The sequence below is a fragment of the Malus sylvestris genome, chromosome 10, assembly GCF_916048215.2.
Source record: "Malus sylvestris chromosome 10, drMalSylv7.2, whole genome shotgun sequence".
NCBI classification, from domain to species: Eukaryota; Viridiplantae; Streptophyta; class Magnoliopsida; order Rosales; family Rosaceae; genus Malus; species Malus sylvestris.
The window spans coordinates 23177264-23190223 of NC_062269.1; the positions used below are offsets into that span (position 1 = coordinate 23177264).

The following is a 12960-nucleotide window of genomic DNA, read 5'->3' on the forward strand; positions in this document are numbered from 1 at the left end:
CCAGTGGGACGAGGCGTTCCGTCCCACGTTTGGTGCACCCAAAACTGGTGGAACATGTTGTTCCACGGTTTGGGTGAATTTTCGTTCCGCCTCACCCCTTGGAACGACTCTTCCACATCCATGGAACACAAAATTATAACCTCTCCGTCTCCTTCTTTCTCCTTGTTTCCATCCAAGGGCATCTTTGCTCACTCTCCGATCCGTCCCGTCCCGTCCCATCTGTATACCAAATGATACCTAAATCTCATTATCACAATCATTAAAGCAAAGATTGTATCGGCAATTGCAAGAAGCTTCAACTTCGAACAAGAATTATAGATGGCCAATCTCATTTGGTGGTTCAAGAAAATATTTGGTCGCAGAGAGATTAATTGCCTTAATGAGGAAATACTAAGAGGGTTACTAGATTTAATTAACAAGAGGATTGAGTCGCACTCCTGAAACCATGATGGAGTTGAGAGAGAGAGAGAGAGATTGCCTAGCACAAGATCTAATTAGTAGTTGATTAATTTTATGCACAAAGTCGATGATCTCCTGTGTAATGAAAGTCAACTTTATAATCGGTTTAAATAGTTTAATGGGGTGAAAGTTGCGTGCTTAGCTGTCTTCTGTGTTGCTACCTGCTGGACTGCATTATATATACATTGTCCATACTATGAGATCTGTTTATATATATTGCAACAATCCAGATACTTAAGGGTTGGTTTGGCGTTGTTGAGGTACTTATAAAAAAAAAAGCAACTTATTTATGTTAAATGCGTTTGGTAAATAAATTCCCTATTTGAATTACATCACCTCAAAGCAAATTAGACCAGATGGCGTGAAATTTACACACAAAAAAGATAAGTTTCTTTCATTGCTTCTATCAACTAACATAGGATTTAGTGAGTTATTCAACTCAATCCATCCTAAGCACCAAAGGAGGTCTAGATGTTTAGCCACAGTTGTGCAATATAAATGTGTATGTACACCATATTTCTACAAAACTAGTCTCACCAGTAATCGCGACAAGAGCAATTGCCGTCAATGAAGTGGAGAAAGACCTTTGAATCTCCAACAATTCTCTCTCTTGGTGATTTCTGAAATCTTCTTTGCAGCACTATGACAGTCTTCACAGATTCTAGTGTTTTTCCTAACAACAACGGGGCGTCTGATTTCCGTAGAGATCAAACCAAAACAAATTGCCAATCTTACACCGTGACTCTCTGCGGAATTTGCTCTCTTTCTCTTCAAATCCAACGGTCTGAACTTGGTGATACTATGAACGTATTTGTCTTCCCCTATCTTCCTCAGAATCAAATATAAAACAGCATAAATCATGTAGGTTTCAACATGGGTCGTATCTTGGTTGATGTATCTGTAAGACCTACATTTGGTCTCATCAAAACTGCACGCGACAGTTTTCCGGAGTCCTCTTTGCTTCATATGATATTTAAGCCGTTCTACATCTTCCCACCTCCCAGCTTCAGCGTACATATTAGCAAGCAAGACATAACACCCGGTATTATCATGTTCCAAGGACAAAATATGCTCAGCAGCAAGTTCAGCGAACTCTATATTTCTGTTGTTTCTACTAGCTGTCAGTAATGACCCCCAAATTCTGGCTGTGGGAAGCAGTGACATTTCATCCATAAAAATCTTGGCACTGTCAAGATTACCTGTTTGACCAAGAAGATCGATCATACAACCAGAGTGCTCTATTCCAGGATCAATACCATAGTCTCTTTTCATCGAGTCATAGTATAGATAGAATTTTAGGGTTTTCATGAATATTAATCTGATTATTTTTATTCTTCTCACATAGAGGAATATATATATACTTATACAATCCCCTACCAACTAGGAAGTAAATATCCTAAATATATTAGGATATCAATTACATACTCAAAATATCCCTACATTCCTTATTCCAAAAGTAGACTCACGCAACACTCCTCCTCAAGTTGGTGCGTAGATATCACCTAGGCCCAACTTGTCAAGTGAGTCCTGAAACACTTTTGCTGACACTGCATGCGTTAACACGTCAGCCAGTTGGTCTTCAGATCTTACATATGGAATATCAATTAACTTAACATCCAACTTTTCTTTAATAAAATGTCTATCCACCTCAACATGTTTTGTACGATCATGCTGCACTGGATTATTAGCTATTTCTCGCGCAGCCTGATTATCACAATATAAAAGCATCGCTCCATGTGGCTTGAACCCAATCTCTGTAAGAAGAATCCTTAGCCATAATAACTCACAAATTCCATGCGCCATTCCACGGTATTCAGCCTCTGTCGTGGATCTGGCCACAACATTCTGTTTCTTGCTTCTCCAAGTCACAAGGTTTCCTGCAACAAATGTGAAGTACCCTGACGTAGAGCGTCTATCAGTAATGTTCCCGGCCCAATCAGCATCAGTGTACCCTTTTATCTCCATATGCCCATGTTTCCTGAAGATCAACCCTTTTCCAGGTGCACCTTTCAAATAACTTAAAATCCGCATAACAGCAGCCATGTGATCCTCACTAGGAGAATGCATAAATTGACTTACTACACTAACAGCATATGCAATATCTGGTCTTGTAAGAGACAAGTAAATCAACCTTCCTACTAACCTCTGGTATATTTCCCTATTTGCTGGCACCTGGTCCGGGTAGATAGCCAAATGATGATTTTGAACTATAGGTGTTTCTGCTGGTTTGCATGCCAACATCCCAGTCTCAGACAAAAGATCCAGAACATATTTCCGCTAAGATAAGTAAATACCGTCACGGGAACGAGAAACTTCAATTCCCAAGAAGTATTTCAAACCTCCTAAATCTTTCATCTCAAACTCCGAAGAAAGATACTCCTGTAATCTCTCCATTTCTTCTGTATTATCACCTGTGACTACCATATCATCCACATATATTATCAACAAGGTAACCCTTCCTCCATTGCGTTTGATAAACAAAGTGTGATCCGCACTCCCTTGTCGGTACCCATATTTCTTCATTGCATCAATAAATCTTCCAAACCAAGCCCTCGGCGATTGTTTGAGTCCATAAAGAGCCTTTCGTAGTCTGCATACTTTGCCTGCTTTATTCTGCACTTCATACCCAGGTGGGAGCTCCATGTATACTTCTTCCTCCAAGTCTCCATGTAGAAAAGCATTCTTCACATCAAATTGTTTCAACGGCCAATCAAAGTTAGCAGCTAAAGACAACAGAACCCGTATAGTATTCATCTTTGCTACTAGGGCAAATGTTTCCTGATAATCTACTCCAAAAGTCTGTGTGTACCCCTTAGCTACCAACCTTGCCTTGTATCTGTCAATGGTTCCATCGGCCTTGTGTTTGATGGTGAACACCCATTTGCATCTGACTGGTCTTTTTCCTTGTGGTAGTGACTCCACGCTCCAAGTTCCATTTTTCTGTAAGGCCTCCATTTCAACCTCCATTGCTTCTGTCCATCGAGGATCCCGCAAAGCTTCTTCCACTTTTGTTGGAATTTTGATTCCATCCATTTTATTCACCAAGGCTTTGTACTTAGGAGATAATCGATGAGTAGAGACATACTTTGCAATAGCATATCTAACTTTTTCACCCGGAGAATACCTATCAGGTGGTTTCCCACGATTTTGTCTAGGAGGCAACCCATAAGTTCTTTCAATGTTAGTCAAATTATGAGCTTCATCAGATTGGGATAAACGTACCTTATGGATATCCTCGGGCACATGAATGGGTACAACTGGAGAAGGGTTATTTGAAGTGCTTGAGCTGTCCAAATTTTGAGTAGGGGAGTGTTGCTCACTGCAGCATGGTCCAATACTCGCTCTGGGATCATAATGTATGCTCGGCTTAGGGAAGCCTTCGGCTCCTGAACCTTCAAGCCCACCTGCAGAACTTGGTAAGCCCAGATTAGGCTCACTAGTGCTGCTGGGCTCACAAATGCTGCTGGGCTGCTCACGGCAATTATCAAAACCCATTGTTGGGTCTTGGCTGATCACATTGGGCTCCTCAATGTTGATGGGCTGCTCTCGGCTATTACTTGTAGGTGGTTGGCAGATTCCACTACTGCAGAATTCACGCCCACAATCATTTGGAAGATCAATCCAACTATAATCTTCTGCGCTCATCTCCCCCTTAAGATTATAGTAGGTGTGGTCAGGAAGAAAAAACATCTCATGCTCAGAAAATGTAACATCCATGGTGATGTACATATGCTTGGTAGGTGGATGATAACACCGATACCCCTTCTGCTGACCATTAAATCCCAGAAAAATACATCAAACCGCACATGGATCCAACTTACTACGCTGATTTTTATGGAGGTGCACATAGGCCACACAACCAAATATACGCGGTTGCAAATGAAGTGAATATGGTAACGTCACATGGTCTGCAAAAACTTCTATAGGAGTGCGAAAATTATGCACTCGGGAGGGCATTCGATTCATGAGATAAACAGAGTATCTTACAGCATCCGCCCAATAGGAATGAGGAGCGTGAGCACCAATAAGGAGTGCTCGAGTGGTTTCCAAAATGTGTCTATTTTTGCGTTTTGCAATCCCATTTTCTTGCGGGGTTTGTGGGCAAGTAGTCTCATGAAGAATTCCGTGCTCCTGAAAATATTGAGAAAGTTCGGTATTGAGATATTCCCCACCATTATCGGACCTGAGAACCTTGAGGGGCAGAGAGTATTGATTTTTAACCATGCAGTAAAATTGGTGAAAAATTTGACCAACATCGCTTTTATGTTTCATAGTATAAAGCCATGTCATTCTAGTGCAGTCATCCACAAATATAACAAACCAACGAATCCCATGATTAGTAGTTACTGGAGAAGGCCCCCACACATCAGAATGAACCAGCTCAAAGGGAACTGTTCTTTTATTGAAACTCAAATGATAAGAAGTACGATGACTTTTTGCAAGAATGCAATCCTTACACTGGAAATCAGAGTCTGAAACGCCATGAAATAAAGACGGAAGCAATTTTTTTAAATAACCAAAAGACGCATGCCCTAATCGATGATGCCATAACCAGATTGTCTTATACTTGTTTGGGTGGCTACTGCCCACTTGATTTACTCAGCTTGCCGACACATCATCCACATAATATAACCCTCTTCTCTTAGTACCACGTCCAATTATCGCCCGAGTCTGGATATCCTGAAGTACGCAAAAAGTGGGAAACATTGACACAACACAATCTAATTGCTCAGTAACTTGACCAACAGAAAGTAGATGATTAGATAATGACGGAACAAGTAGTGCATTGTGAATGGACAAAGATGGAGTAAGGGAAATAGAACCTGCTCCCGTTACAGGAGCAACATCACCATTGGCTGTGATAACATCCTCTTTAGATGGTGGAGTCACATGATAAAATAATGATGCATCATAAGTCATATGATCTGTAGCTCCAGAATCAATTATCCAACCAGTATCTCTTTTGGTGGATGATATCAAAATAGTACCGATTTTACCTGAGTTTTTCGAGTTATCATTCATTGAAATTTGATCGATAAGAGATAGTAACGGGCCGGTTTCATCCACATTGGACGCTGCCTCCAAAGCCTGCCTCACTGATTGGGCTTCTACCGTGACTTAGTGGGACATATTAGGCCTTGGCTGGCCCACTGAAACAGCCACAATGCCTCTGGCACAGTCAGTTTTTTCTGGTTGGGCTTTGAGTCCAACGTGATCTCCTCCATTCGGTGCTGCTCCTAGTCCAGTAGCTACAACTCTCGCTTGCCCCGAGGTGCTCAACCGAACCCTGAATGGAATGGCGTTGATGTTGGTAGACTAGCCTGGGTTGGACACAGCGGGCACGGGAATCAATTCTGCCTTCTGTTGTCCAGCCATCTCAACAATGTTCTGGGGATAGATTGAGTTAGATTTTTCACAGCTTTGATGTTTACAAAGGCTGCAGTTTGATTTTATTTCTGTTTCTAACACAGTCTAGGGTTCAGACTATGAGAGAGTTTGCTGGGAATTTGTTGACTGTCGAAGGCAGGCCGAACCTGCTCTTGATACCAAGATAGAATTCTAGGGTTTTCATGAATATTAATCTGATTATTTTTATTCTTCTCACATATAGGAATATATATATACTTATACAATCCCCTACCAACTAGGAAGTAAATATCCTAAATATATTAGGATATCAATTACATACTCAAAATATCCCTACATTCCTTATTCCAAAAGTAGACTCACGCAACAAGTATTTCCAACCCTCATCAACCATGCCAGAAACACTACACGCCGTTAACAGGGAAAAAAATGTTCTCTCGTTAGGTTGAATGCCATTGTCTCTCATTTTGGAGAAAAACTCGATGGATATTCTCCCATACACATGTATTGCATAAGCCATAATTATAGTGTTCCACGAACTGACATCCCTGAATATCATCCTATCAAAAACTTCTTGTGCCGTCTCCAGATACCCACATTTTGCATCTGGTTCAAGCGGAAGCGGTTCATTCAAGAGATTCCAAAATAGTTCCAAGGCTTCCCGGTTCTGTCCACTTTGTACATATGCAGAAATCATGCTATTCCATGACATCAAGTTCTTTTCAATTAGCTGACCAAATATACATTCTGCCAAATTTATCCTGCCGCAGGTACCAGACAAATAGATTAGTGCAGTTTCCAATAAAATATGAGGGAGAAAACCTCGTCTAATGGCATAGCCATGGATTGATTTACCTTCCAATAGGGCTCCTAGTTGTGTGCAAGAGGGAAGAGAATTGATCATTGTGATAGAATCAAGAATCAACTTATCTGCCTCTTGCATTTTTTTCAAGCAAGAAAGTGACTCAAGCAGACGAGCATTTTGAGTATACCCACGTATCATGGCATTCCAAACCACAACATTCTTGGTGCAAATCTCATCAAACAACCTCTCTGCATATTCCACTCTACCACATTTGTGGTACATATCAATAAGTGAGGTCTGCACCATGACATCTGATTCAAGCATACATTTCAGCACCTGGCAATGGATTTCTTTCCCGGGTTGGAGAAAGCACTCAATAGCACAAGCATTAAGACTGCCAATCATACTGAATCTATCAGGCTTCATCCCAAGCACCTGCATTTCCTGAAAACAAACCATCGCTCTCCAACAATCCCTAACAGTAGCATACCCGCCAATCATAGAATTGCAAGAAACCAAGTATTTTATAGGCATTTTATCAAACACTCTCTCTGCATACTCTATACAACCAAGTTTCGCATACGCATGTTAAAAGTTAATGCTTTACTTAAACTGATTCTGTGTAAAAGGGCTGACTGAAACTAATTCTGTGTAAAAGGGCTGACTGTTGCCTTTATCAGTCGACCCATTCTCTTTATCAGTCGACCCAATTACTTCAGTCGGCTTATGTATTGAGCCATATATATCAGAAATATCTGAATGAAAAGATAAGATCTCTGTTTTAAGAAAAAGCATCAGCCCTCTGTTTCCAAAGCTCTCTGCACTCTATTTCTTTGATTTTCAATCTTTATCATTTTATTCAAGTTTTATTAATGATGAAAAATTGTCTAAATAGCAACATGGTATCAGAGCCAATCTGATCAAAGAGTGGGGCGTTTTTTGATTCTCAAAAGGGGGAAAATTCTAAGTGAAACCCTAGAATAAAAAATTTTCAAATTCATGGCTGGTTCAAGTAGCAGTGGTGAGATTCGAACTCCTATCTTCAGTGGAGTAAACTACGACTTCTGGAGGACAAAGTTGAGAACAATTTTTGTATCTCATGATTTGTGGAGCTTGATTGAAGATGGCTATGTTGTACCTCAAAGTACTGTGGTTTTGACAGAGACTCGAACAAGGGAGTTGAAGGAAAACATCAAGAGAGATGCAAAAGCTCTTGGGGTCATCCAAAATGCTATCTCAGATGAAATTTTTCCGAGAATCTCAAATGAGACAAGTGCCAAATCAGCTTGGGATGTGCTGGAGAAAGTCTACAGAGGCTCTACTAAGGTAAGGGCTGTCAAACTCCAATCTTTGAGAAGAGATTTTGAGTATATAAGAATGAAAGATGATGAATTGCTAGATGATTACCTGAGTAGATTGTCTGAGATTATTAATCAAATGAAAAGCTATGGTGAAATCTTGTCTGATGAGAGAATAGTTCAGAAGTATCTTATTAGCTTGCCAAGAAAGTATGACAACATAGTTTCAATCACAGAGGAGACTAAGGATTTGTCAACTTTGAGTGTTGAAGAATTGATTGGTTCTCTCAAAGGTTTTGCTCAGAGACTATCTAGGCATGACAACAATGATGTAGAAAATGTTTTCCAAACACTTACAGTGAATCCAAAAACTCAAGCTAGTTCAAGTCAAAGCAAAGCCAACTTCAACAAGAATTGGAAAGGCAAAAACAAAGTGTGGGAAGGAAAGGGTAATTTTGAAGAGAAGAAAAAGGTTGAGAAGAGTTCGTATGTTTCGAAGTGCAAAATTTGTGCCAAAGCTCATTCCGGTGAATGTTGGTTCAAAGGAAAAGTGAAATGCCACAAGTATAGCAGATTCGGGCATATGCAAAAGGATTGTACTTACAAAGATAATCAGCTAGCTCACTACACCAAAGCAGAAGATGAAGAGACCAATATGTTTTATGTTGGTCATGATACAACCGTCCAAGAAGAAGCTAAAGTTTGGTTTGTGGACAGCGGCTGTAGCAATCATATGACGGCGAATAAGAACATTCTCCATAATGTTGACACTACAAACCTAACCCGAGTGAAGATGGGAAATGGGCAGCTAGTCGATACATTGGGAAGAGGTACTATTGTCGTGCATACGAAGAATGGAAAGATGTTCATCAAGGATGTCGTGTTAGTTCCTGATTTGAAGCAAAATTTGCTAAGTCTTGGACAACTCATTGAGCATGGCTACTACTTATATTTTGGAGACAATACTTGCAAGATATATGATAGGAGGAATCGTCAACAACTCTTGACTAAGATTGAGATGAGGAAGAGTAGAAGTTTTCCTCTCACAATTGAGTATGCAACTCAATCTGCATTCAAGATGGAAGTGCAAGAAGATTCAAAGCTATGGCATAAAAGGCTTGGCCACTTGAATTTTCAAAGTCTCAAGAAGCTACAAGAAAAAGAAATGGTGCATGGGTTGCCGAGTATCCAAGAAAATGAAGAAATATGTGAAGGGTGTGCACTTGGGAAGCATCATAGAGATTCATTTCCGCATGGTAAAGCTTGGAGAGCAAAAGTTCCATTGGAATTGATTCATACAGATGTTTGCGGACCCATGAAGACCTCTACTCAAGTGGGAAACAAGTATTTCCTAATCTTCGTGGATGATTATTCTAGAATGACTTGGGTATACTTTCTAAGACAGAAATCAGAAGTGTTCTCAATCTTCAAGAAGTTTCAAGCTATGGTTGAGCGACAATTTGGTTATCTAATCAAAGTTCTTAGAAGTGACAGAGGGGGAGAGTATACATCCACAGAATTTGATAAGTTTTGTCAAGATATTGGCTTGGAAAGACAACTTACTATCAGCTACACTCCACAACAAAATGGAGTAGCTAAGAGAAAAAACAGAACCATAGTCGAAATGGCTAAGGCAATGTTGCATGACAAGGGAATACCTCAATATTTGTGGGGTGAGGCAGTTAATACAGTGGTTTACTTGATTAATAGGCATCCAATAGTGGCAGTTGAAGATAAGACACCATTTGAGGCATGGAGTGGAAGAAAGCCTTCCGTGAATCATTTTAGAGTGTTTGGGTCAATCTGCTTTGCTTATGTTCCGAAAGAACTAAGACAAAAACTTGATGAGTCAAGTGAAAGATGCATTTTCGTAGGCTATGCTTCATACACAAAAGGGTAGAGACTCTACAATTTAAAAAAGAAGAAAGTTCTGGTTTGTGGAGATGTTCTTTTTAGTGAGAAATCTTCATAGGATTGGAATCAAGCAACCATCCGAGAGGAATCTGCACTAATCAGAATTGAAGAAGAAAATCAACCAAATGAAGAGGAAATTGAGCCAGAAATTCCACAATTATCACCTGAAAATAGTCCTCAAGTTCACTCTCCTACACCTTCGAGTCCAAGTTCAACACCGGTTTGGTTAAGGAGCTTAAATGAAGTCTATGAAAGCTGCAATTTCTGTGTTGAAGAACCAGAAAACTTTGATGATGCAGTGAAAGAAGAGACATGGAAGGCTGCAATGCAAGAGAAGATCAATGTCATTGTGAAAAACAAGACATGGGAACTAGTGGACAGACCTTGTGACAACTCTGTCATTGGAGTGAAGTGGATTTATAAGACTAAGCTCAATCAAGATGGTTCCGTTCAAAGGAACAAAGCTAGATTGGTAGCAAAGGGTTATTCTCAGAAACCCGGGATTGATTTCCAAGAAACATTTGCACCGATAGTTAGGCATGAAACAATCAGAGGCCTTATTTCCGTAGCTGCTCAGAATGGGTGGTTTCTGCACCAACTTGATGTCAAGTCGGCTTTCCTAAATGGAGTCCTAAAAGAAGAGGTGTTCGTTGATCAACCTCAAGGATTTGTTCTTAAAGGACAAGAGCACAAGGTGTATAAGCTTAAGAAGACACTTTATGGCCTGAAACAAGCTCCGAGAGCATGGTATGGAGAGATCGACTCATATTTCAATGAAAGAGGTTTTCAAAGAAGTGAGAATGAACCTGCCTTCTATGTCAAAACAGAAGGTATTTCAGATATCCTTATTGTTTCCTTATATGTTGATGATTTGGTTTATATTGGAAGTAGTCATAATATGATCTTGAATTTCAAGAATGACATGATGAGGAAATATGAGATGAGTGATCTAGGCATGTTGCATTATTTTTTGGGAATTAGTATCATTCAATCAAATGATGGTATCTTTATTACTCAAAAGAAATATGCAAAAACACTTCTAGAAAAGTTCAAAATGGTTGGTTGCAAGCCTGTTGCAACACCTCTAGTTGTGAATGAAAAGTTTCAAAGAGAAGATGGTAGTGGTGATGCTGATGAATCTGTGTATAGAAGCCTAGTTGGGAGTTTGTTGTATTTGACAGTGACTAGACCCGATATTATGTATGCTACAAGCTTGTTGTCCAGATTTATGCACAAGCCTACTTGCATTCACTATGGAGTTGCAAAGAGGGTCCTAAGATACATACAAGGTACACTTGACTTTGGTATTATGTATGAAAGGAATGTTAAGCCCAAATTGTATGGGTTCTGTGATAGTGACTGGGGAGGTAGTGTGGATGACTTGAAGAGCACATCTGGCTATACTTTTACACTAAGGACTGGTGTATTCTCTTGAGCATCTAAGAAACAGAAATCAGTCGCACTATCAACGGCAGAGGCTGAGTATGTGTCGGCTTCAATTGCAACTTCTCAAGCAGTGTGGCTGAGAAGAATTATGCAAGATTTTGGTGAGAAACAAGAATCAGCAACTCATATCCTTTGTGATAATAAGTCAGCTATTGCCATGAGCAAGAATCATGTCTGTCATGGTAAATCAAAGCATATTGCTCTAAAGCATCACTACATCAGAGGTGCTGTGGAAGATAAGGAAGTGGATGTGGTCTACTGCAAGACAGAAGATCAAGTTGCTGATATCTTCACCAAGGCATTACCAAAGGACAGATTCATCTACTTAAGAGAACTTTTGGGAGTGAAGCAGCAAAGCATTAAGAGGGAGTGTTAAAAGTTAATGCTTTACTTAAACCGATTCTGTGTAAAATGGCTGACTGAAACTGATTCTGTGTAAAATGGCTGACTGTTGCCTTTATCAGTCGACCCATTCTCTTTATCAGTCGACCCAATTACTTCAGTCGGCTTATGTATTGAGCCATATATATAAAAAATATCTGAATGAAAAGATAAGATCTCTGTTTTAAGAAAAAGCATCAGCCCTCTGTTTCCAAAGCTCTCTGCACTCTGTTTCTTTGATTTTCAATATTTATCATTTATTCAAGTTTTATTAATGATGAAAAATTATCTAAATACCAACAACGCAGCACAAAGCGAGTTACCGACATAAACATGCAAATCCAAACCGACCTTAGACAACTTCCCATGAACCTTTTGCCCTTCATCAAACGACAACAACCTACGACAAGCCTTGATCACAAATGTGTAGGTATAATTATCAGCTCGAACACCTTCCCTTTGCATACTATGATAAAAATCAATCACCTCCCGGAACAACCCATTATCAGCGAGACCTCTAATCATAACATTCCAGTAATACGTATCTGAATGGGACATTTTCTCGAACACCCAGAATGCATCCTCCATGGATCCAGATTCAACATACTCAGCGCATAGTTGTTGAGGGGTTTAATCCAGGTGCTCGGATTCTTCGAAAGTTTTCGGATTCCACGAACCAATTTAGGAAACTTCGGCTGGTCGGAGCTTTGGTTTGCTTTGGGCTCAGCGGCTCGTTTTCGTAAAAGGCTCAGTGGCGAGGAGGTGGAGTTGTAGAGGTAAGAGCTGTGATTGTGCGCGAGAGATGCAACCATTTTTTAATGGTTTCAGGGGATCAGACGGCGCTGGGAAAATAGCCGTTGCAACTCATTACTCAATAGACAAATTTTCTTCCTCCTCCGTCTTCTTCTTGGCAGGGTTTGAAGGATAGCCGTTATTTCTGAAAACTTTAAAATTGTGAGCACTTCGAAGGAGAAAACTTACATGACACGAATATATCGCGCTACGTGATATCTGTGTCAATGAAATAAGGACATGTAGATAAATTTACACATGTCTTTATTATATTGGCACAGAACGCCACTGAAGTAGTATATTTATGTCTTATAAATCATTCACCAAAGTGAAAAAAACATAAAAGATTAATTTTGATAAATCGGTCATACCAACTCAGCATCAAATGGTTTTAATCTAAAACCCTAAGTGACATTGTTTCTCAATCGATCAAGTCATGCACCTTGGCATGTTCTTTTTTTGCAACTGACATTATTCATCTTATTCAACTGTTGAATC

At 39.9% G+C, this 12960-nt stretch overlaps 1 pseudogene; it reads right to left on the bottom strand.

Moving 5' to 3' along the window:
* Nucleotides 1–742: 742 nt before the first annotated feature.
* Nucleotides 743–12663, bottom strand: LOC126584874 (pentatricopeptide repeat-containing protein At4g35130, chloroplastic-like; annotated as a pseudogene).
* Between the last annotated feature and the right edge of the window lie 297 nt (nt 12664–12960).